General features: G+C 38.5%; 1 protein-coding gene across 3 annotated transcripts in view; it reads right to left on the bottom strand.

Moving 5' to 3' along the window:
* LOC478678 (IQCJ-SCHIP1 readthrough transcript protein) overlaps positions 1–25,194 on the bottom strand; it is a 710,941-nt gene that overhangs the window by 381,344 nt on the left and 304,403 nt on the right. The window lies entirely within an intron of this gene.

The following is a 25,194-nucleotide window of genomic DNA, read 5'->3' as shown; positions in this document are numbered from 1 at the left end:
CTGCTTCATATCATGGGTCTCTATGTGCATCTTGTTTTCCCTTCTAGATTCTAAACTCTCCATGGGCAGACGGTCTTACTTATCTTTGCATCTTCCATAGCACCAGACAGATTATTCAGTCAATAAACATGTGTTGACTAAGTGCTTAAACAGCTGTGAATAGATTCAGATGTCAACTAAAAATTCCTGGAGGTGCATTTTTAAAGAAAGCATTGATTTAATCTTTTCAGATGGATACAACAGAAGTGGTATAATCTAATTTACAATGAAGGTCAGAAAAGCATAGTTCATGCTTTTCTAATTGACTGCCTGTTTGGTTAAACCTAAAATGACAAAGTAAGTATCATTATCAGACAGTGGAAATGTGTGTTCTTAAAGAGGATACAGACAAATGGCTATGATTCTCATGTGGTTTATCCCTCTGCTCTCTCTCTTATTTTGACCACAGTGGCTTTGTCCAACACTCTCTTGCCCGTTAATATAATCAGACAAGTGTCATCAGGGTTAAGAGGAAAGTGTAAACAGTAACTTACAAACAAATCATCACTCCCATGGACTATAGCATTTACCTTCCAGATAGAGACTGCTGTTCTCAATTGTATGTTTGTATCAAAATCTCAGCTTATTATAATTAATTAATAGAAGTAACACAAAATCTCATAGCCACAATAAGAGTACTAATTGAATAAAATTAGGTATTTTGTACATTGTAATGTAAACAAAACATTGGTTTTGTTCCAGTAAAGATTCTGAAATTTTGATATAGGATGATCTTAGGGGATGCCATCAGATTGAAGGTGAGAAAGCCAGTTGGCTTGAAGCTGCATTTGCAAAGCAAGCATCACACTTCTGCTTTCTTATATATTTATTTGAGGAGGCTTCTGGGACAGAGGATGAAGGAGAATATAAGAAGGCATTTAACCACCATAGAAATCCCAAGCTCAAGCTCTGTAACAGCTGTGTATCAAAACACACTCCTTGTTCCAAATCTGGGTTGACTACCAAAAGCCTTAGTTACCATTAGTAATATTAACAATACTAGTTATGAGGGGTGCTATTGCTTGTTGAAACTGTGTAGTTAGAAGCACATAAAGTTTTCTATCAACATAATGAGTGGTTCCAAAGGCAACCTGGATTTAGAGGCACTTTGTTGATGCTTAGATGTGGGCAATAGAATTCACTGATGAAATGCTGCTCATTTCATATGCCTCATAGAGTCACTTAATTGTAAGTTTATGGTATGAATCCCTTACTGTGGTTTTATTGTCAATCAAAACCATGGTCATGAAGACCATTACTGAATTTGGGACAATATTTTAGCCTAGGGATGGTGAAAACATTTTAAATTAAGTAGACCAATTCACTACTCTTAAAATCTTAAAATTTCTTAATTAAAAATAAGTCTCATTTTGCCAATAAGAAAGATATAAAAACTTACTGTTATTGACTTTGGGGATCCCTGGGTGGCTCAGTGGTTGAGCACCTGCCTTCGGCCCAGGGTGTGATCCCGGAGTCCCGGGATCGAGTCCCACATCAGGCTCCCTGCATGGAGCCTGTGTCTCTGCCTCTCTCTCTCTCTCTCTGTGTGTCTAATGAATAAATAAATAAAATCTCTTAAAAAAAAGAGAGACACTCTACCCTCTCTGTTCTTCTTCTTTCTCCATCCTTCCTTTTCTCTTCCCTTTCTTTCTCTTCTTTTATCCTTCCTTCTTCCCCCCCTTCCATTCTTCCTTCAATCTCACTTCACCATCTCCATTACACAGACAGTCTATTTCATAGGCTGGAAAACTAAAGTTCAAGTTCTGTTTCTGAAGTATAGGTTGAAAATTTCATTTCTAGTTTGAAATTAATAGTCTAAATGGTATTAGACAAATCATTTTATATCAGGTTCTTTACAAAGTACCCATGGATTCAGGTTCTACATAATAAATGAAGTAGTTGGGTCTAAGTTTAACTTAGTATCCTTGTGTTTATTTCTTATTTTATAATATGAAAAATGACATACATATAAGGGACTTTTATCTTCCAAATAAAGAAAATACCCTGTGGAGTGTTAAGATATTTGACTGAAAAGAATCCCTACCCATGTTATTAAGGTTTTTTGTTTGTTTGGTTTTTGTTTGGTTTTGTTTTGTTTTGTTTTTTACTATTGCTAATGTCTTTGGGTCTATTGGAATCCTGAGCCTCTTTTGCAACAAGGTACAATTAAATCACTATTGACTCTTTTTTCCATATCTCTAATAAAAAGGGGGAGAGGTAAGAAAATACATTGGTCCTTGTCAGGGAAACCTCCCCTCCTCTGCATGTATTGCCATGTATTACCATCCCCTTCTTGAATTCACTGCCTCACAAAAGGCTTTGATTCAGCTCACAGGCCTGTGTTCTTATCCAAAATCTACACACCATTTTACAAATGGAGTCAAGAGAGGTACATTAGATTAAATATTGATTTAAGTGTAAATCCATCCCTTCTAGCATTTGGGCAAAGCAGAAGGGCATTAGATTAGTTGCAAGTAAGGCCATTTCTGCACAAATTATTAAAGTGGGTATGACTACGCAAGCTAAGGGCAGCCAAAATCTGGGAGTGCAATCCTAGTCCTAAACTGAAGACATGGGGAGGAATGGCCATATTTTGATTTCTTTTTTCTTTACTATTCCCATCATCCTTTTGGAACACGAGTTGCATAAATATTTTTAGATAGGGAAACACAGGGAAATTGGTGGGGTTTTAAAGGAAGTCAGAAAACCCAAATCCAAATTCTGGCGCTCCTGCTGACCAGGCATGAGTAACTTCCCTTCTCTGTTCTTGATTTCCTCAGCTCCTATTGAGGGATAATCATCTCTTCCTAGACCGCTTCATGGTGCTCTATAAGGACCACAGGAGTTCATGAGTGTGTAAAGGTGGCTGGGATGATAGAGGGTGGTGAAGAGCAAGTTTCATTATCTATAGCACAGGATAATACACTCAAACTACAAAATAATGGTTTCTTTGTTTTACTTCCCTTATTTGTGCTTATTATCATCAAACATGATTCCCTGCAAAGAAAGCTCTCCTGGCTTCCTGGACACCCTTTAAAACAATATATTTTATGGTAAGTCTTGAAATTATACAACTTCATCAGCACATAATAGGCTCATCAGACATGTGTGCACACCTTAACCTTGCCCTCAGTTCCCTTGTGATTGATAAATGAGAGGAATAGACAGGAGAATAACATTAAAGGACTTTTAGTTTGCCAAATCCTTACACATCCTTGAACTTATTTGATCCACCTGATAACATCATCAGGTGGTCAAGGAAGAGATGATTACCTTCGCAGGGAACTGAGGAAACTGAGACCCAAAAGCTAAGTTACTACACACTGGTCGGCAGTGGAACCAAGAATCAGTTTTTCAATTCCCTAAATAACTCTATTTCCCTGCCTCCCCCTGACTGGATCATAAACTCCTGAATGCACAGGACATAATGAGACTTCGATTATCTTAGGGGAAGATAACCTTAAAGCCCCAACACCCTAGAAACAATACATATTTGAAAACAAATGCAAAAGAAAAAGTTTGGCGGGTTTCAGTAAGAGGGTATCAAGAAACTACAGATTTATACAATAAATACTACCACCTTTCACTCATAAGTTAATGTATTTTTGCAAATATGTGCATTGCAAGCTTGTTATGACAGTTGTATTGAGACTGAGGAACAGGATGGGAGAAGAATCAATATAGAACTAATGCTCATGACCTATTACACTGAGAAAGATTCTGAGGGATCCCCTAAACCCAGTAAGAAATTGTGATTAGTTTGCTTGATAATGTCTGCTAATTATGTGGCATAGCAATGGGTAGCCCAGAAAATAGTCTACAACAGTGGCTAGAAACCAGGTCTGGCTAACAGAATTTGGCCTGGAAGCATGTTTTGTTTGGAGAGCCCCGTGTTTCAATTATTTTTGAACTTAAAGACTTCTTACTCTCCAGAGCTCCCACAGTCTCCACCATTCCCTACTTTTTACCTTGATCACCTCAAACTTTTACTGACTCTTGAAGGCATTTTGGTTTATGATCTTGATCTGTAGGCCAGATTACTTGGTCTAGCAATGCAATCTTTCAGCAGCCTGAATTCTGCTACTCTCACTGCCTTAATTTCCATTAATTTCTATAACATAACCCTCTTCTCTGGCTTGACTTCCTAACTGTCCAGTTTATTCATCAGAAGTCAGGCTCTTGTTCCCTATTAAATAATATCTCAGCCATTCTTCAAAGCCAAGTTAAGCCCTCTGTCTGTGAACCAGTCTTTGCCATTTCACCTCGAACTGATCATTTCCACTTCTAAATAATTATAATATTCATTATCACACACTTTATCTTTGTTCTTAATCTATACCGTCTAGCAGTATTACTTAGCCTGCATAATCTATATGTGCATTGTACACATAACATTATATACAGAGAGTCTGGCTTTACATATAGACTGTAAGATACTTAAAGAAATTTCAGCTTGTCTTCTTCATACCTGGCATTTATAGTGTATGCTTAAAAAATGGTTGTAGAGGGATCCCTGGGTGGCGCAGCAGTTTGGCGCCTGCCTTTGGCCTAGGGCGCGATCCTGGAGACCCGGGATCGAATCCCACATCGGGCTCCCGGTGCATGGAGCCTGCTTCTCCCTCTGCCTATGTCTCTGCCTCTCTCTCTTTCTCTCTCTGTGACTATCATAAATAAATAAAAATTTAAAAAAAATGGTTGTAGAATGAATGATTAAAGAAAGGAGTAAGTATATAACATACTGCGCTTTAGAAAGAGTAAATTAAAGAACTATATTAGTATACTAATTCTCATAAGTTTCTGTCTCATGGTTCCATTTAAGATTATATAGAGACATATATCCCATTTTCTATAAGAACTACACCCAAAGTTAACAGATACAGTTGACCTTTGAACAACATGGGTTTTAACTGTGGGGGTCCACTTATACATGATTTTTTTTCAGTTCATACTACACTGCACATGTATTGCCTCTTCTTTATGTTTTTTTAAACATTTTATTTTTTCTAGCTTTATTATAAGAATACAGCATATAAAAAATACAGCATATAACACATATAACATATAAAATATGTATTAATTGACTGCTTATGTTAGTAGTTAGGCTTTCAGTAAACAGTACTAGGATTCCAGTTAACAATGGTAGGCTATCAGTAGTTAAGTTTTCAGGGAGTCAAAAGTTATACACATATTTTGACTATGCAGAAATCAGCACACCTAACCCTGCGTCGTTCAAGTGCAATTAAATCATCTTTCATGTCCTAGGAACTTCTTTTATATAGAAGACCATAGGTTCATTGAAGAGACATTCCATCTCATCCAGAATTTCTTGGAGCTTTGTTTTGAAGGACTTTCAAGATCTGCTCCTAAGGGTACCTACTGATAAAATGTCTACAATTTCTCATTTATTAAGCTTCTACCAAGGGTCAAGAATTCTAAAAATTGTATCATTCAATCCTTGCAATTACTCTGTACAGAGGCTCTTATCATCTCTATTTTACAGATGAGCAAACTGAAACCAAGATGAGTAACTTACTAAGATCATAGAGTATTATGTCTCTTTGTGCTTCCAGACTGTGTACAGTAAATGTCCAGTACATAATTGTCCAATGCATATTAATGAATGTTGAGGTAAGAGTCTAGGTTCTTTCTCCAACTCTTATATCAAAGAAAGATTTTTTTCTCTAATCTCAGAATATCTTATTTAGTTTCTTTCCTGCTTTACTACGTGCATAAGCAGTGTGGCAAATAGCCTAATGCATATTTGTATGCATAAAAATCTCTTACCCATGGAGAACCACAGACAACCCGTGTCACTGCTCATGCTCTTAACAACAGAGCCAAGGTCAGATGTGATGTGCCCCTCTGAAAAACTTCAGAATGGTTCTATATTGCCTTAAGATAATTAATAACCTTCTTCCACTTCTCAGTATACTTCTAAGTATTAAAATTGAGAAAGGGGCAGATGCCCAGCTCAAAGTATTGAGTGGACTACATCTACTGTCACTAAATTATTTACTTAGTTGCCTTTTGAATTTGAGGTGGTTTTTAAGATCTCTCTATTGCTCTGCTTATGCTTATTTATATATATACCAGGCAGCATTCTCTCATGTTCAATTAATATTGTTTTGTTTTTTTGTTGTACTTCTCTACTCATTCCTTGCAAACTGTACCCTGCCCTCCACTCTGACACATAATCCACTAGGCTTACCTAAAACATATCATCATAACAGTATGAGTAGAGTATGGTGTCTGTGTGTGTGTGTGTGTGTGTGTGTGTGTGTGTGTCTGCTGCAATGGAAATAATGTTTATATTTTAATAAAACAAGTGTTGCATACCTTTAAGGGTTGCTGGTGCCCCCATGTGCCTGGTATACTATTTTACAAGGGCAAAGCTCAACAACCTGAGCTTAGTTTTCAAGATTCTTCGAAATTTGTGCCCAATGGAGCTTTCTACTGCCCTCCAACTGCTCACCTTCCTTTCCCCAAGTTCAGGTTAGATTGACTCAAACTTTCTCCCTTTCTTCCCATCCTCTATGTCTGTGATTCTGTTTCCTTCTCATGGAATGTCCACCCTCCTCATCTCTGCATGTGAAAGCCAAGTGCTGCCTTCTCTAAGAAGTCATTCCTGAGTCTTTCTCCTCCCACCTCTTACTCTGTACATCCCTTGTTAGGTCTTTCAGCACTTTGTTTCTTGTATTAGACTGACTTGTAAATGCATCCTAACTCCTTTATTAAATTGTAAGTGGTTTAAAGTATGATCCATAGCTGAATAGCTACTCTGAGTGCCTCACTCAGAGAAGAAATCAATCTACATCATTTAACATAATGGCAAGTTCTTTAAGGATGCTTATTGCTAGAGTTCTGTTTTGTTTTTTTCTACACAACAATTAGTTTTTCTCAGTTCATTTTGTATCACCTGCTGTTTGTGCCCTGCCCATATCCTCTGGGCCTACCCTGGAAGTTGTCTGTCTGGAAGCAGACAGTTATTATGCATGCAAATAGCTTCTTGGGGGGCATTCTCTGACTGCAGGGGAAGGCTTGGCCTGCACTGGAGTGGAGGCAGGCCCAAAGTACTAAAGATTTAGCACTTCAAGAATGACTTTCAACAAGGGAGAAGTTGGTGAATAAATGCCTCAGCTTCCTCCACCCTCAGTGGGACAATTCTGAAGTGTGTCCTATAGTCTCTATGAGGGTCCTTGGCCACAGTTGTATTGCTCACAAATGTATTCTTCATTTGTGAAGAATACTTCTTAATTTGCTCCTCTCCTACTCTCACTTCACCAGTGCTTCACCAGTGCTTCCTAATTAAACTACTTGCTCCCAAATTCTTGTCTCAGAGTCTGCAGGTGGGGGACCCAAACTAACACCATTTCTACCCTCTCCCTACAGTCCTCTGGGACTTAGATCTAGGATTAGAATATGGAACACAGTGAATCTAACTGACCGACACAGAACTGGCCTCATTACCTCCAGCAGATCCTACAACGTAGAACTTGTCCAGAGAAAACGAGAGACATCAGTGGCAGGGCCAGTAGAAGAAGTTCACTGAAACCACCACAACCAGCTGGGGCTGTGACCAAAATGACCTGACCTTGAAACTACTGCTGTCTCCAGTGTTTCAGAAAGTGACTGGCTATACTGAACGACTTGAAAAAATCACCTATTACTGTTTGGATAGTAAAATAAAACCAGTTATCATATACTCATGAGTTCTCAAACATGCTTGCTTAATAAGACTGAGAATTACAGGACCAGAATCTCAGCTCAAAATCTAATACCTGATCAGAAAGATTAATGTTCTTCACAGTAATGACATTTTTACCATTACAAAAAGAGCAATTTACTTTTCCAACTTCCTCTTCTTCCTATCCTAGCCTGTCAGAGAAAATTGCAGTCTCACACATGAAATATTTTCAAACTAGAGGTGGCAGGTTTATGGAAAATTACTCTGAATGTATTTGGGCTCAGACCAACTCTCCCAGCTCTATATTATTCATGATAAGCATGACTTCCAAGCCTTGGCTTTGTCAGATTTTCCTATTAATTGTTAATGTAACAGCTACGTCTCCCTGGAGTGTGTGTTATTTTCTCATTTATAACATCATAAGCCTTGGGATAATCCCTCATTAGATCAATAATATTCTCATCAAATGAATGTAACACTGTTCAAGTGAGGGACGTTCTAGGTAAGCATGGAGGTGAAGTACTGTTCCTTTTACCCTGTGAATCTGTCTCCTTACCTCCAATCTGCAACCCACTCTGAAGGCAGCTGTTGTTCTCACCTGGACCAAAGCAGCAGCCTCTTAACCAGACCACTGGCTCTCCACCAAACTTCTCTAAGCTACCCACCGTGTTGTCATGGAGCACCCATCTCATCTCATAGATGTAACCATGCCATTGCCCTCTCTGAAACCACATGTAGTACCTACAGAGGAATTTGTTTTAATCTACCCTGTATCCATTCTCCCCTCCCAGCAGATCTCTCTTCTTCCTTTCTGGGCAGTTATTCTTCCCTTTGTGTGAAAAGCTGAAAGGGCCTCTGGATGCTCTTCCCATAGCCCTTTTCCTCAGGCCTATGGAGGACAAGGGACCTAAACTTACCAGCTGGGTTTTATCCTACCAGATTATAAATCATTGATGTGTGTTGGATATCTTGACCAGATTCTTCCTGCTAGGATACTACTACTGATATTTCTCTTTCTGGCCCTCTGGAGATGCTATTTTACAAACAGTTCTGGTCAACCTGCAAGGCTGATTCTCCAGCTTCCCTGTAGACTTTGTAAGCTCGTTGTGCACTCTCCATGAGTTTATTTTAGCTTTTAAAAAAAATATTTTATTTATCTATGAGAGAGAGAGAGAGAGAGAGAGAGAGAGAAAAGCAGAGACATAGGCAGAGGGAGAAGCAGGCTCCATGTAGGAAGCCTGATGTGGGACTTGATCCTGGGACTCCCGGATCATGCTCTGAGCCGAAGGCAGACCCTTAACCACTGAGCCACCCAGGCATCCCAAGTTTACTTTAGCTTAATGTAGAGTCTGTTTCTCTTACTCACAAGCAAGGAACACTGGGTGATATAGCTCACCACTGCTTCAGGATAACGACTTTTAATCTAGGCTTTTGCCAGTTTTCCTATTGTCACACTACTCTTTGGTCACACCAGCCCAATCACCACTCCCTGGACACATAATTGTTAATGCTATTTCTTACTGGACTTTCCTTCTCCTCTTTTAGAATTTTCACCAACCATTCAAGGCCAATATCAAAGGCCTCTCTCTGTGAGGCTCTCTGTGAGGCTTTCTTTGATCTCTACCAGGCCGACTTGATTCTTCCCCAGCCCAGGGCCCTGCAGTTTTTTATTCCACATCATTTTTTATCAGACTTATGTATTGGTGTGTACAAGATTCCCAAAGGCAGAGTGTATCACTTAGTATTCTTAATCTTCATCACCACATGTAAATTCTGTCAGATGGAGACATGACACGTGGTGGTTTAGCATAATGGCTTGGAGTCTCACATACCTGGGTTCAAATCCCACCTCCTTCCCTGACTGACTGCTTGGTTTTGTATAAGTCATTTGAGCTTTCTACATTGACTTACCTATAAAATGGCCCTTTACAGGAGTAAAGGTAAATTAGAAGGTAAATTAGAAGCTGGAGACAGGAATCATCACCACTGAATACTCAATAAGTGTTTGCTAAAAGAGTAAGTGAACAGGTTCAAGCTTTCTCTACCATCCTGATGAAAACAAATAATTCACAAATGAAACGTGCAGAGTCATTTAAGGGTAATGGGAAGAAACACATAGTCCAAGAAACGAAACACATGCATATGTGTGTGCACGTGCGCACACAGTTTTACAGCTTTTCTTTTGGTCAGAGTCTAACAAAACAAACTAATGGGAAAGATTGGTTTTCTGTGACCACTCCACATGATCTCCTAGGTAACAAAAAAGCTAGAAGAGCCTACCCTACAGCCATGGTGCTTATCGTTTTCTGGACCCAGACTTACAAAGATAATTCTGTTTCTTGAGAAAATAGCACATACAGCTCAGTATGCTACTCTGTCAGAGAGTTGTGCTCTAGGAAACAAAGATATATTATTTTCTCCATCAAAGTGGGCTTCAGTTACTAGTAAAGGAGCCACTGAGTTGAGTGAGGATGTTGACCTATTCCAAACATCTCTGCTGAGTCAACCAAGTGAGCAACAGGGACCTCAGGAAAGGCTGGATTGGTGTGAACATGTCTATTTTTTTTTTAAAGATTTTATTTATTTATTTGACAGAGAGAGAGCACAAGTAGCGGGAAGACAGGCAGGGGGAGAAGGAGAAGTAGACTCTCTTCTGAGCAGGGAACGCAATGTGAGGTCCAATTCCAAGACCTTGGGGTCATGACCTGAGCTAAAGGCAGACACTTAGCTGACTGAGCCACACGTGCTGCACATATACCTATTTCTAGAATAAGATAACATTTCTGATTTATTAAATGGCGTAGGTGTATACAGTATGGTCATAGCTTATCTGTTTTGGGACATGTGAGTTCTCAAACAATAGCACATTAGGATTAAAGATATGTTTGGTGATGACTTAAGGGTGGAGAGATTCTTAAGACATTTAGAAAAAGGAAGAAAAACAATGAGGGAAATCCAGTGTTAACTTTACCCAAAAAGGCAGGGAAAAATGCATAGTAAAAGCACATCTTCAGTTGCTATCCTTCTTTCTGCAGCCTCTAAGACACACATTTTGGAGTCTGCAGGAGTGCATTCTTCTATTAGGCAAAAGACAAAGAGGAGTAGCCATATCATTGAGCAAAATTTTTGAGTGGCCACTCAGAAATCACTGCAGAAGGTGGAGTGGTATCCAGCTCCCCTATCTAAATTCTGAATCCTCCGGGGGCCACAATTTGGGGGAGAGAGACCTGGATTGAGAACCAGGTGACTTTGTGGTCTGAACAAATCAGGCCAAGCCTGGATCTCATTCCTCCTTCTAGAAAATGACTGGTTTGGGATATTATCAGAGTTTCTCAACTGGGCTCCAATAGCCCTAGAATTGAAGAAAAAAAGTCCTCAGGAGTAGACAGGAAGAAGCTCTGAGCTCCATCCCAGCCCTCCCTTCCCCCATCTCAATTTAACAGCTCTGCATCTATATGTTTTATAAATGGCTTCCATGTAAGATTGTGTGAAATCAAAGATTATAGCTAAATATTTAAGAAAATTCTGATCCAGACAACTGTGAATGAGAACAATCACTTACATAGTGCTTACCATGTGCCACGTTCTTTTCGAAGTGTTTTACATACAAATCATTTCATCTTCAGAACAACTCCTAGGAAATAATTTCATCTTCAGAACAACTCCTATGAAATAATATTATTGCCTCCATTTTATAGTTGGATAAACTGAGCTATTGAATGATGTGCCCATGTTCATAAAGCTTGTAAGTAGCAGAGCTTGGATATGAACCATGGGAGTCTGGTTACACGTTTTGCATTCTTAATGCCTATGTTATATTACTTCTCACCAGTGTCTTTCTCAAAGATTCCATGATTCCAGTATCAAAACTTGGTTTCATCTTTAAATACAAACCTTGTGACATAAAACTAATTTGGGTATCCAAAATATTCTCCATTAGGAGCTTTCTTTGTGCAAGAATTCAGGGTGATTGCCCTTTAGCTAAAAGTGGGCAGGAAAATGACTTTGGATTCCCTTTGTAGGAAGTATACTTTTGAAAGACAATAGGGATTAATTTTCCTTTTTCACTCTTCCCTTCCTTCATTTCACATCGACTGACAATCTGCCATAGGCCAGAACCAAATGAAGTAGTGGAGATAAGGGAACTGAAGTCACAGTTCCTGACCTCAGAGTCTAGAATGAAATGAAAATTTTAATTCACAGAATAAGTCCTGAAGCAGCCACAGGCAAGGATGACATGTCAATAAAGAAGACAGGAGAGAATCCTAGAAGAAGTACCTTTATACATCATAGGAGAGGTTATCTAGATAGATAAAGCAGAATAGGGCAAATATGCCTAAAAGTGGAACAGAAAGGCATGCACATGAGTGATAACACATTTCTTAGGGCCTTTAAAATAGCTGGTGTGTTTAGAAGGTATCAAGTGTCTGGGGTATCAATGAAGATGACTTAAGAGAAGACCAAGGAGATGGTAAGGGAAGACCTCATATACTAAGGAGCTTGGATTTTTATCTATAAAGAAAATAGGGAGGCTCATTAATTTAAGTATGGATTTAGCAGAGCACTATAGTAACTAGGAGTAGAAAGGATGAACAGTATTTCTATTACTAATCAATCAACAATAATTGGGTATCTGTAATGCAAGGTTAAGAACTGTTAGGAGTCGGTCATGCTCACTAGGGCTCATGTTACCTAGTAGCTCCCTTAAAACTGCCTAGAGGACAGAGATAGGCTCTAGAGATAAAAATCCCCATGAAAGATAGACTCCTAGAATATGTCATATACACTGACTAGGAGGCAAACTGACATCTAGGCTGAGAAATCTCATTCCATTGTACCTGGCACATAAGTCCTTACTGCTCACATAATAAATATGTACAATTCTATATACACAACTTATCTTAAAAGATTGGAAAAGGTTAAAGAAATTATGTGCATAGATGTGCAGAAAATTCCACACTCTTACTTGGATACCAGTACTGATTAAATGACTTATAATATTGCAGGGTTACTTTAGGTGACCACATCTATAGAACATTTTTAGTAGCTTTCTGTTCTCTATCATTTTCCAGTTGAAGCTTTCAGGTTGGGCTGTCAGATTCCATCAGTTAAGACACAGGCTTAGGAGGCTCTTATCATGCAAACAGAACTAATCTGCTCTTCTTCTGTTTGGCCTGGCTGACTGTATCTCCTGCTGGGTGATATGATTCAATAAGCTTGGCTAGTAAAGAAATTGAGTTAGATTTCAGAAAATTATTATACTCCCCCCTCTCCTCAAATACCTCCAAGGATATGAGCCTAGTATAGAAGTTCACACCTGCTTAGTGTGAGGAGCAGCACATACTTAGTCTGGGGAGAAGACATCATGCAAAGTGTGGCATTTCCATGAGCATAACTGAAGATGAACACAGCCTTCTTATTAGCATGTTTCAAATATTTAGCAAAATTAAGACTACATTTACATGCATACTGTCAGAATTAATGTATCTTCTGTTGTGAATGAACCTTGAAATTGTGAGGTGCCTAAGGCAAAGTTCTTCACCTGCCTTTCTCGGTTTGTGTTTAATCATTTTGAAGATCTCAGAAGTCCAAGGGGATACAATAAAACAAGAGCTCATGTGCTAGCACATGTAGTCGGAAAACTGGCAACTATGATGGCAATGAGCTCAAAGTTCCCCAGGAGAGCTAGTGCTTGTCACTATAGGTGCAGAAGGAAATATTTGGGGCTTGTTTTGAGTGTTCTGTTACTTTGATACCGTTTTTTTCATAGCACAGTTGTGTAAAGAGATAATGATATCTATTCATTAGTGAACATTTGGGTAATTTCCATATTTTGGCTAATGTGAATAGTGCTGCAGTGAACCTGGGGATGCAAATACCTCTTCAAGATCCTGATTCAATTCCAGGAGTGGTATTGCTGGATCATATGATAGTTCAATTTTTATTTTTTTAGGAAACTTCATAGTTTTTTCCATAGTGGTTTAACCACTATGCATTCTCCCCAACAGTATACAAAGATTCTCTTTCCCCACAACTTTGCCAATGCTTTTTAAAAAATAATAGCCATCCCAATAAGTATGAGGTGATCTCTCATAGTTTTTTTTGTTTATTTTAAATGTTATTTAAAATCCATTAACATACAGTGTATTATTTTTTTTTATTGGTGTTCAATTTACTAACATACAGAATAACACCCAGTGCCCGTCACCCATTCACTCCCACCCCCTGCCCTTCTCCCCTTCCACCACCCCTAGTTCGTTTCCCAGAGTTAGCAGTCTTTACGTTCTGTCTCCCTTTCTGATATTTCCCACACATTTCTTCTCCCTTCCCTTATTTTCCCTTTCACTATTATTTATATTCCCCAAATGAATGAGAACATATAATGTTTGTCCTTCTCCGACTGACTTACTTCACTCAGCATAATACCCTCCAGTTCCAGAGGTTTATCAGTTTAGTGGTTCATCAGTTGCAGTGTTGATGCTCACTGCATTAAGTGCCCTCGTTAATGCCTGTCACCCAGTAACCCCACCCACCTCACCTCCAGTGACCCTCAGTTTGTTTCCTAGAGAAAGTTACGATTCTCTTATGGTTTATTTCTCTCTTTAGTTTTGATTTGCATTTTCCTGCTAATTAAAGATGTTGAACATTTTTCCATATACCTGCTTATACATTCTTTGTATATTTTCTTTGGAGAAATGCTTGTTCGAGTTCTTTGTCTAGTTCTTTTTTTAAAAAAAGATTTTATTTATTTATTTAAGACAGAGAGAGAGAGAGAGAGAGAGAGAGAGAACAGAGGCAGAGGGAGAAGCAGGCTCCCCAATGGATCACGACCCCAACCAAAGGCAGACACTTAACTGACTGAGCCATGAGGGAGCCTCTCTTTGTCTAGTTTTTTTTTCTTTGTCTAGTTTGTAATAAGACAGAGAGAGAGAGAGAGAGAGAGCAGAGGCAGAGGGAGAAGCAGGCTCCCCAATGGATCATGACCCCAACCAAAGGCAGACACTTAACTGACTGAGCCATGAGGGAGCCTCTCTTTGTCTAGTTTTTTTTTCTTTGTCTAGTTTGTAATAAGATTGGTTGTTTTTTGTTTTTGGGTTTTTTTTTAAGATTTATTTATTCATGAGAGAAGACACAGACTGAGAGAGGCAGAGACACAGGCAGAGGGAGAAGCAGGCTCCTCTTGAGCCTGGATGCAGGACTCGATCCCGGATCCCAGGATCACGACCTGAGCTGAAGGCAGGCACCCAACCGCTGAGCCATCCAGGTGTCCCCGTTTTTGTTTGTTTGTTTGTTTGTTTTGATATTGAGTTGTAGGAGTTCTATTATCAGATAAGTGAATAACGATAGATACAAATATTATTTATCTTTAAAAAAGAAGAAAATCTTGCCATTTGAGATAACATGGATGAACTTGAGGAACATGAGTAAGTGAAATAAGTCAATCACAGGACAGATACTGCATGAATTCACTTTTTTGAGGTATCTAAAATAGTTAAGCTCACAGGAACAGAGAACAGATTGGTAGTTGCCAGGGGCTAGGAGGTAGGAGAAATGGGGAGTTATAATTCAATGGATATAAAGTTTAGTTATGCTAGATTAATAAGTTCTAGAGATCTGCTATACAACAGAGCACCTGTGGTTACCAATATAGTATTGTGGACTTCAAAATTGTTCAGAGGATAGGTCTCATATTAAGTGTTCTTATCACATGGAGAAAAATAAAAGAGACATAAAGAAATCCCAGTAGGTGTTGGATTTGCATATTATCTTGATTGTAGTGATGGTATCATGGATGTCAAACTGTATACATTAAATTGGCACAGTTCTGATTATATCAATTATATCTCAATAAAGCTACATTTTTTTATACAAAGAGGTAATAATAGCAATAGCTTACAAAAAAAAAAAAAAAAAAAGAACATCCAGCTCAAACCCTCCTTGAAATGGCAGACTCCAAATAAATAAGATGCAAATCATACTGAATATCTCATTTAAACCTCAGAACAACCTTGCTGGGAGTAATTTTTATTTAAATGATGAGAACTCTTAACGTTTGAAGAAGACATGTGATTTGCCAAAATCCAAGGCTAGGATTAGCATTTAGACCTTTTGACTCCAAATAGTCCATGCTAATAAAGCATCTGGCACATACTAATTATACCTAGAAGTATAAGCTGGTTGTGATCAGGCCTTGCAGTCCATGATTATGGATTAACTGCTTTTAGAAAAGCAAAACTGGATGAACCCTTAAGGATCATCTACACTATCTCCTCATTTTACAGGTGGAAGACAGGATGTTGTTAGGGTACAGAGTATCAAACAGTACCTGTCATGTTCTTCTCAAGGTTAAGGGAAAAGAAAAGAGTCGGGGCAATCAGAGCACAGTAGACACTGTTGGTGGACCACTGAAAAGTCATTGCTAACCTCCCTCCTTTTCTTCTGTCATTTTTCCTTACAAAGCTGCACAAATAGAAACTCAATTCCCTAGCTTGATAGGGATGCCAAGTGAATCTATCTTGGGCAATGATATGTACGAAAAGATCTGCTGGAGTGGTTTGGGGAAAGATATTCTCTCTCTGTTAAAAAGAGAGTAATGGAAGCCCATTATTGTTGCCTTTTTTTTTTATTGTTGCCTTTTGAAGAGATGTGAGGATATGATGCCTGCACCTTTGGCAGTCTTCTTGCTACTTTGAGGGAAAGGCCAGTGGAATTGCTGATACACAAACCTATCGTGCAAACCTGACAAGATTAATGACCCGTCTTCAGAACCACCTAACTCCAGACTTTTTGTTACATGAACAATATGTGTCCTTAAGTTTTAAGCCACTGTTAATTGTGTTTCTCAATATCTGCAGTCTAATGCATGCTAACTGATGTAGAGCAGATATCAGCAAACATTAAATCCTCCTTTCCCTTCCTCTCTTTTAATGTCTTGGAGGGATCCAGGATTCTGGAAATACCTCCACTAGATCATGAACTTCTTCACAGCAAGGATGGTGTCTGTCTTGGTCACTGCCGTATTCCCATACCTAGCAAAGTGCCTGGTATGTACTTAATAATATTTGCTGATAAATTTTAATTAATTTATCTCTCCAAAAATATTCATGTGCACTCCTATTATGTGTGAGGCACTAAGATAGATGCTAGTGATAAAAAGATAAACAATGCCTGCACTCTACCTTTAATATGCTGATACTTCAAGCTGGGGAGGCAGATTAGACACCTGATTATGATGCAATATGAGAAGTGCTATAGGGATCCCTGGGTGGCGCAGCGGTTTGGCGCCTGCCTTTGGCCCAGGGCGCGATCCTGGAGACCCCGGATCGAATCCCACGTCGGGCTCCCGGTGCATGGAGCCTGCTTCTCCCTCTGCCTGTGTCTCTGCGCCTCTCTCTCTCTCTCTCTCTCTGTGACTATCATAAATAAATAAAAATTAAAAAAAAAAAGAAGTGCTATAACAGAGGATAACAGGAGTGCTATAACTGTAATGGGGCATGGGAAGTAGAGTAACTAATGCTGTAAGAGGAGGCAGGGAGAGGATGGAGTTACTCTCCTCACAGATCCCGCTCTTCATCTTCAGTGTTCAGTTTAGATAGCAAATATTTATTCAATACCTACTCTGTGCATGACATTATTCTTGGTAATAATTAATGACCACTATAAAAATAGCTAATCTTTATAGTGCTTATAATGCACCAGTCTCTGTTTTTGGTGACTTACATATACCTATTTATTTCTTCCCCACAACAACATGATGAGGTAGGTACTATTCTTTTGCCCATTTTATAGATGGGGAAACTGAGACAGAGAAAAATGAAAATAGTTTACACAGAGAGTGAGTGGCAGAGCCAGGACTGAATCCAGACCATCTGGCTCCAGAGAGCAGGTATTAGCCAGTACTTGGAAGACATGTTCACTGCTCTGTAAATATTTCCAATCGTTGGAGAAAAACGGAAATAGATGCTTTCATCCCTGCCCTGGCTCCTGCATTTGATTTGGACACACATTTTGCTGGATTTTAATTCTAGCCAAGAACATAGCACCAGCGTGTTCCTTCCTCCTCAAGCAGTCACCCCTTGCTTGCAGAGCATGCAAATAACAAACCATGACTATATCAATTTCCATCCTTATTTTAAATGTGGTCAACAAAGGACCAAGCCTGAGGTTGGGCTGAGAAAATCTTTTCTGTGGAAAATGAGTTTAAAGACACTTTCCACTAAGGACATTTTTTTCCTTACAAAATTCTAGAAATGTGAAGTCTAATTACTTAGCTGTGCCAGATATGCTTTTTCAGCTTCTGCTAGACTTAGCTCAACACTAACTGTGCTTACCCTTGCATACACAATGAATCTCATTAATTCCTTCTTCCTTCTTTCCAAGCTTATAGAAGGAAAAGGAAACAAAACTGGGGGCAAATTCTTCTCTTTTCAATGTGTCTGTTTTAGAACCTCCCTTCAAATCTGGCTCTTTCCACTCATAAAAAGGCTGCCCTGCTTGACCAGCTGGACAAGTGATGTATGAACTTACAGAAATTCTGTGACTAACGTTGTTTCTTCTGTGACAAAACTCAAGAAAGAGCACTCACTGAGGAGATCTGCAAGGAAATAAAGTAACAAATAGAGCCATGGATGCATCCACTTTTTCCCTTTGTCATCCAATCTATGATCAATATCAGCATTGTACTCTTGTAGATGCTACAAAAGATAACAATTTATTGAGGATATGCTCAGAAAGACACAGATCTCCTCAGGTATATATAGCAGAATAACATGACATGGTATGTATGTACTTCATTATTTCACATCTAATGAATTCAGATCATTTAAGGATATCAATCATCTTCAATATGACATTCCCCAAACTTTTTAATTGTATCCACCTCAAGATCTAACTGCCAGGGCAGTTTAAAAAATGCCCAAAAATTCTCTGGTACTTCTCTCTTCAGAAGGTAGAGCCCAATTCCCTTCTCCTTAGGTTTAGGGATTTAAGGACTCCTTTCTAATGAACAGAAGAATGCAGTAGACATGAAGGTGTGTGACTTGCAAGTCTAAAGGATTCCAAGTCTAAAGGACTCTTCTCTCTCTTGTTCTCCCTCTCTCTCCTGGATCACCTGCTGTGGGGAAGCCAGTTGCCATGTTGTGAGGGCACTCAAGCAGCCCTATGAAGAGGTTCATGTGGACTTCCTAAGTCTCCTGCCAACAACCAACATTAAGGTACAACCAACACTAAGTTACCAGGTGTGAGAGTAAACCATTCGGAGGGGGGTCCTGTAGACCTAGACAAGCCTTCAGTCCCAGCTAACATACTGACTACTATATCATGCAGACCCTGTGTCAGAACCACTCAGCCAAGGTACTCTTAGGCTCCTGATCCACAGAAACTGTGTGAGGTAACAGAAGCTTATTGTTTTAAGCTACTACCATTTAAATACTTTGCTATGCAAAAACAGATAATTAACACGCTGACAGAATAGAAAGGTAGATGACCCACAAAGGAATGACCTCAGACTGACAGACTTCTCACCGGCAATCGTAATGCCTGAAGATAATATGATATCTATTTTAAGAGTCCCATGTTTTATGCCTCCTCCTGATATTTGCTCGATTACTGCTGTTTGTCTTTCAATTTCTCTTTCTATGATTTCTTGCCTACAAACATACAAAGATGTCTCTTACCCTAGGACAACGAAACAACCACCAAAAAATTAAACTCTTTATTTGATCTCACTTTCCTTTCATTTTTTTTGTCTATTTCCCAGCAACTTCTCTTCAACTACTACTACTCCCTTTTGAACTTTATCTTGCCCCCACCACACTGACACCACTCTCGCAAGCATCACCAAAGACTTCCTAATTGTCAAATGCAAACCCACTGGCCTCTCAGACTTCATTATCCATGACCCTGGGAGGCACCAAAATTAGAAAATAGTAGCTTGGCCCAGGGGCCCTCTGCCCCTGCTATATTCATAATTAAGCCAAGCTGGCTTTGCCCATTCACGCCTGGTCCTCTCATGTTTCCTTCAGGGGGTTCTCCTTTCTGATGATGTTTTGTTTTGTTTTCCTACCTCATTTATTCCTCAAACTCATTTAAAGCCTCTCCATAGGAGATGTTCAACCTATACTTCAAACTAGTCTTAAAAGTCCTGGCCCTAAGGTAGATTTTTCTCTTTAGGACTTTGTTTTCAATTTCTACTCATTATTCTAGCTTTGAGTTTCCTCTTCATTTCTAGAATCTCAAGATACCCTTTCCTTGCCTGAAGAATTGCTCTGCATTTCTGTTAAATGTGTTATTGTTTGGGGGCATTTTTGTATATCATGGAGGGAAAGGGATGGGGGCACTCTTAAGCAGCTGCACTGCACAAGTCCACTCTATTGATAAAGACTATAATCTTAGTCTTATAATTTAGACACATGTATACTTGATTTAAATTCCCTGAGGGCAGTGCTCTATTTTATTCTTCTTTGGTACTTTCTGATCTGGAGTTTTCACCCTAGAAGTGCTCAGACGGATAGAAAAAACATCAAATATTAAGCATTTTAATTTCTCTTTTGAACAAACTTATCAAGCTTAATAACTGTTTATTTCCCCCCCCCCCTTTTTTTTTTCTATTCAATACCCTAAGGAGCCTACAGTGCCCTCAATAAGCACAAAAAAGTCTTGGGAAACCAGAGCAAGCTGCGTGCATAGAACCAGAGCAGAATGTAGCCTCAGGAAGAATTCTTTTTTGTCTGGTATAATCACTAGTTCTGATAACTTTCCTGGCTCCTGGTTTTACAAATGTAGGTTGTATCTAAAATTAAAGTAGATTACTCCATTTTTATAAATCATAAATATGAAATGACAGAAAATTTCCACAGGCTTAGGCTTTGTCCCATCGGAAAATAATAAACCCAACTTGATTAGCAGTTAATATCTGGATAAAAACAATTAGAATTTACATGTAATATTGTTATGTAAAAAATCATAACCAAATGCTCATTTCTAATCACATACACATAAAAGAATAGATATGACTTTGTTTTCTATATATTTACAAATTTTAGTGTCATTTTTCTCATGCTCTTTTGTCTAACCAATTTAAAATTTTTTCTCTTTGGATCGAGAAACAAATCCAGAGTAACCACCTTAACAGCCTTTTTTGGTCCCATATTAGAAAATATTTAGTAATTTTTCCTTCTTAGGGTTCTTACACAGCTTTCCCAGGAGCAATCGCATCATTGATATTCATGAGCAACCACTGTGACAGTTTAGTAAACAAACCTGATGATAAATCCATCTTTCCTGTCATATGTGACAAAAAATCTTCAGAGGCTTTATTTATGCAATTTAGATCTCCAGGCTTAAAGTATGTGGTAATTTTATTTCACAAAGGCCCCAGGCAGCAAAGTATTTATTTTACATTCTTGGACCTCTTCAAGGGAATGGCATAACCTGTTCTTGTGTTTATCTTTTTGCAAATGGGCAACATAATATGGAGATGCCACCTGCTTCATGGTGGGGAGGAAGGGTGGGAGAGCAGAAGGAGAGAGGTAAAGGATTAATTAGTTAATATCTATGAAGTACTTTGCAGATGGAGAGTGATATGCAACTGTGAATTTTAATTATGGTTCTCTGCCCTCTTTGGCAGATACAAATAGGATAATTTCTTAGGATGAGAAGTAATGGTCTAACTTATCACTCAGATGCTTTGATTTGGAGAGTAAAGTTCTCTGTGAGTTTTTGTGGTGATAGGAATATTGATATCTCTCTCCATCCCTCTGTGGGTAGAGGTAAGGAAAGGTGTTAAGGACATGTAATTGGGGATGCCTGGGTGGCTCAGTGGTTGAGCATCTGCCTTCAGCTCAGGGTATGATCCCGGAGACCCGGGATTGAGTCCCACATCAGGCACCCTGCATGGAGCCTGCTTCTCCCTCTGCCTGTGTCTCTGCCTCTCTCTCTCTCTCTCTCTCTTTCTCTCTTTCTCTGTGTCTCTCATGAATAAATAAATAAAATCTTAAAAAAATAAAAATAAAAAATAAAAAGGACATGTAATTGTAATCTTCACAGCCCCACCCAGAATTGGAGGGCTCTATAGAAGCTGCTTTGTAGTCCTCTTATGAAATCATCAAGAGTTTATGACTATCACTGTACTCTCATACACATATTCTTTTCTCGATGATTCATATGTATGTTTTCCTTTACAGAGAACAAAGTTCACTTACAGAAAAGTATTAGAACCTGAAGTTCCATTTCTAGGTATATAAGTAACAAATTCTACATATTTCCACTGAAAGTCCATGCTAGAATGTTCATGGAAGCATTATTTGCAATAGCCTCCCACTGGAAACTGTCCAAATTCCCACTGAAGAACTGAAATGGTAAATAAATTGTGTTATATTCACACACTGGACTACTATACAGCAATGACAATTAATGATCTATAATCAAATTCAACGAAAATGTATACATCACCAACATAAAAAATGAAAGAAGCCAACACAAAAGAATACATACTGTATGAGTCCATTGATATAAAGAACAACAACAACAAAAAAGAACAAAAATGAAGGGAGAAATGATTCTGTGTTGTTACTAGTCAAGATAGTGATTAACCTTGAGGGATGGTTAGTGATTTGACAAGATCACAGGAGGGTGCTTCTGAGGTTCTGACAGTGTTCTGTTTCTGAATTTATGTGTTAACACGGATGTGTTCAGGTAGTGAAGATTCATTGAGCTATAAGCTTATGTAAACTTTAACCCTTTTTAGATAACAAATCTCAATACAATATTTTAAAAAGAATAGTACTAATTGATCCACTAGTATTAGGTTAGTTGGATCCCAAGGTGCCAGATGTTCCTTATTTCTGGCCTATACCTTCTTAGCATAGCAAAGTATTTGTTAGATGTATCTGGAAAAAAACTGATAAAAATTGGGAGAGGTTTTTGTTTTGTTTTGTTTTTGCAAAATTAGTAAGAATTTTCAAAAAAACCTGAGTCAGAGGATAAGTAGATAAAATGCTCTCGCTCTTTCGATTCCCCAGCTAGCCATCCAACAATGAAATTGAGTAAGGCAGCTTAGATTTCTGCTTGGCATATTACTATTTACACATGGTAAATTGAGAGCTATATCAGATGAAACATCTATTGAATGTCTTCCCATATGGAGAATATGCTGAAAATGACCCTAGGGTTTAAATTCAGCAACTGAATAACAAAATATAATGCAACTCTCACCTAAATATATAGTATTGTCTCTCAGGAGACAACTGGCATTGGAAAATTTTGTCTTCATTTAACTTACTTTCCATCAGCTTTTCTTCAGCTTCTCTCTGAAGTGTCATAGTGCTGATAAAATTGCACCACGGTTTACTAGTGCCCTTTGAAGGGCTTGAGAGAAATGCAGTGGACTCAATGTGACTTTAGTTGCTAGTAGTGGGTGGTGGTAGATTAAGAATTCCATGTCAGAGTTGAATCTAGTAAATGAACTGGTATATCTAATTTGGTTATTTTGCAAGTATATAGAGTCTCAATTGCAAACTCCAGTGCTTAAAAGCAATATAGAGTCAATTTTTGTAACTGAGAGATAGAAGACAATGTTCATGTCCTTTTGTGTTGGCTCTTCTAAATTAAAACAAAAGTTTTGATTGGGTATCATTAGATACATCCAATGACACATTGGTATGCAGGTGTCACATCTCAACCAATATTTTTAAAAGTAATTTAACTTTATTGATTCTTTTTTTTTTTTTTGTAGTATTTAGTCATAGATTCTGAGAATAAAGAAACAATGAATCCACAGAAGCAGATGAGGAACTGATCCCAAGTCTTTACAATACCTCAAGATTTGTGTTGCTGATATCACTCATCCAAGTAATAGTTCTTCAGATAGTTGAAGTTCCTCAAGCATAGTTCTAGACCCTCATGATATGGTAATAAGCAGAACAGAATAAAATTTGTGCCCTCTTGCAGCATACATTTCAGCAGGTAAGACATACAATGAACAATAAATTCAGTAAACAAGTATATAGCATGTTAGAAGGGGACACATTCTATAGAACCAAAAACATCAGGGGTAGGAGTCTAGAAGTAGGGCCACTGTGGGAAGGGGACAGGTTGCAATTTTCAATAGATTGGTCCAGATCTCAAGCCTCACTGAAAAGGCGAATTTCATCTTTGATGGATATTAGGGGACCTTACTAAGGTGAGACTCTTAGATTTATGGGCTCCCTTGCTCAGCATCAAGCAGGCTTGTCTTAAGAAATGGCCTGGATCTACTGCATAAACAAATAACTGCTTATATTTAAAAGTTGTACACCATATGGTCAGGATGATATGGCCTTGTGTGATCTTCAAAGCAGGTATTAACAATTGCCTACCACAGCCACAGAAACGTCTCTATAAAGCTTCTCAGTAACCAAATGAATCAACTTGTATCCTGGGGTTATAAAATTGAACCAATTACATTTAAAGGACATCTGCCAAAAATAATGATCTTCATTTTTGAGTGGTTGATAATTATGCCATTGTTTCCAGTAATAGTCAGATAGCAGGACAAACTGTCTTCTGAGACCTCTTCTAGTTCTGAATAATCAGATCAAATCATCCATGAAGAAGAAATTTCCCTCCTATTCTCAATGGCCTAAATGGCAATCATCCCAAGCATTCACATCATTAATTTATGAATTAAGATAGGGAGGGATAGACCATGCAATATTAAGGTCAGAATCTAGCCTGAACCTAACTCTCTCACCTTTCTTTGCCACACTACTTCATCTGATACCTGATGCCATTAATATTTTTTCACATCCTTTCACGTTTTTACACTGCTCCCTTGTTCCAGCTATCCCCATGCCAGAAAGATCTCCCTTCTTTCTTAAGTCTTATCTTCATTTTAAAGCCTCATGATGATTTTCCTCTTTGTGATGCTCTCTGAACCCTCACCTTCCCAGCCATTCTCTCTCTCTCTCTCTTCCTGAAGCATTTAAATAGTGTCTGCACTATTTCTTGGCACCAGCCACAGACTGCCTTGTACAGTTAATTATGTTTTATGTCTGTGCCCTATTTCCCTGGTGATATTGTAAGACCCTCAGGCCTCTGCATTTCTGAATCTTAGTTCAGATTCCCTTACCTGTAAGGTGCTTAATAAACAGTGGGTATTACTGATGGTAATGAAAAATTGGCACTAATGGAAATAACCAGCTTTCAGATGATAAGTGGAAATCCTAGTCCTTCTTCAAATGGTCCTTAAATGATCTGTGAACCAAGACACTGAGAGGTTCTAGTTCTCCATTCATGTCATCAAGTTCCCCATGCACAGGCAATGACAATTACACTGTGACTGCAGTCTGGCTGACAGCATTCACAAAATATCATTGATACTAAGCCATAGAGCATTTTCAGAGATGTGAAAATGTGGAAACTATGCTCCTTAAATTATATAAAATACTGTAGGAGAAAAAAGTGAGGTAAAGTAACAAGCATTTATTTATGGT

Source organism: Canis lupus, chromosome 34 (assembly GCF_011100685.1).
Source record: "Canis lupus familiaris isolate Mischka breed German Shepherd chromosome 34, alternate assembly UU_Cfam_GSD_1.0, whole genome shotgun sequence".
Classification (NCBI taxonomy): domain Eukaryota; kingdom Metazoa; phylum Chordata; class Mammalia; order Carnivora; family Canidae; genus Canis; species Canis lupus.
Note: the sequence above shows the minus strand (reverse complement) of the source record. Positions and strands in the feature narration are given on the sequence as shown.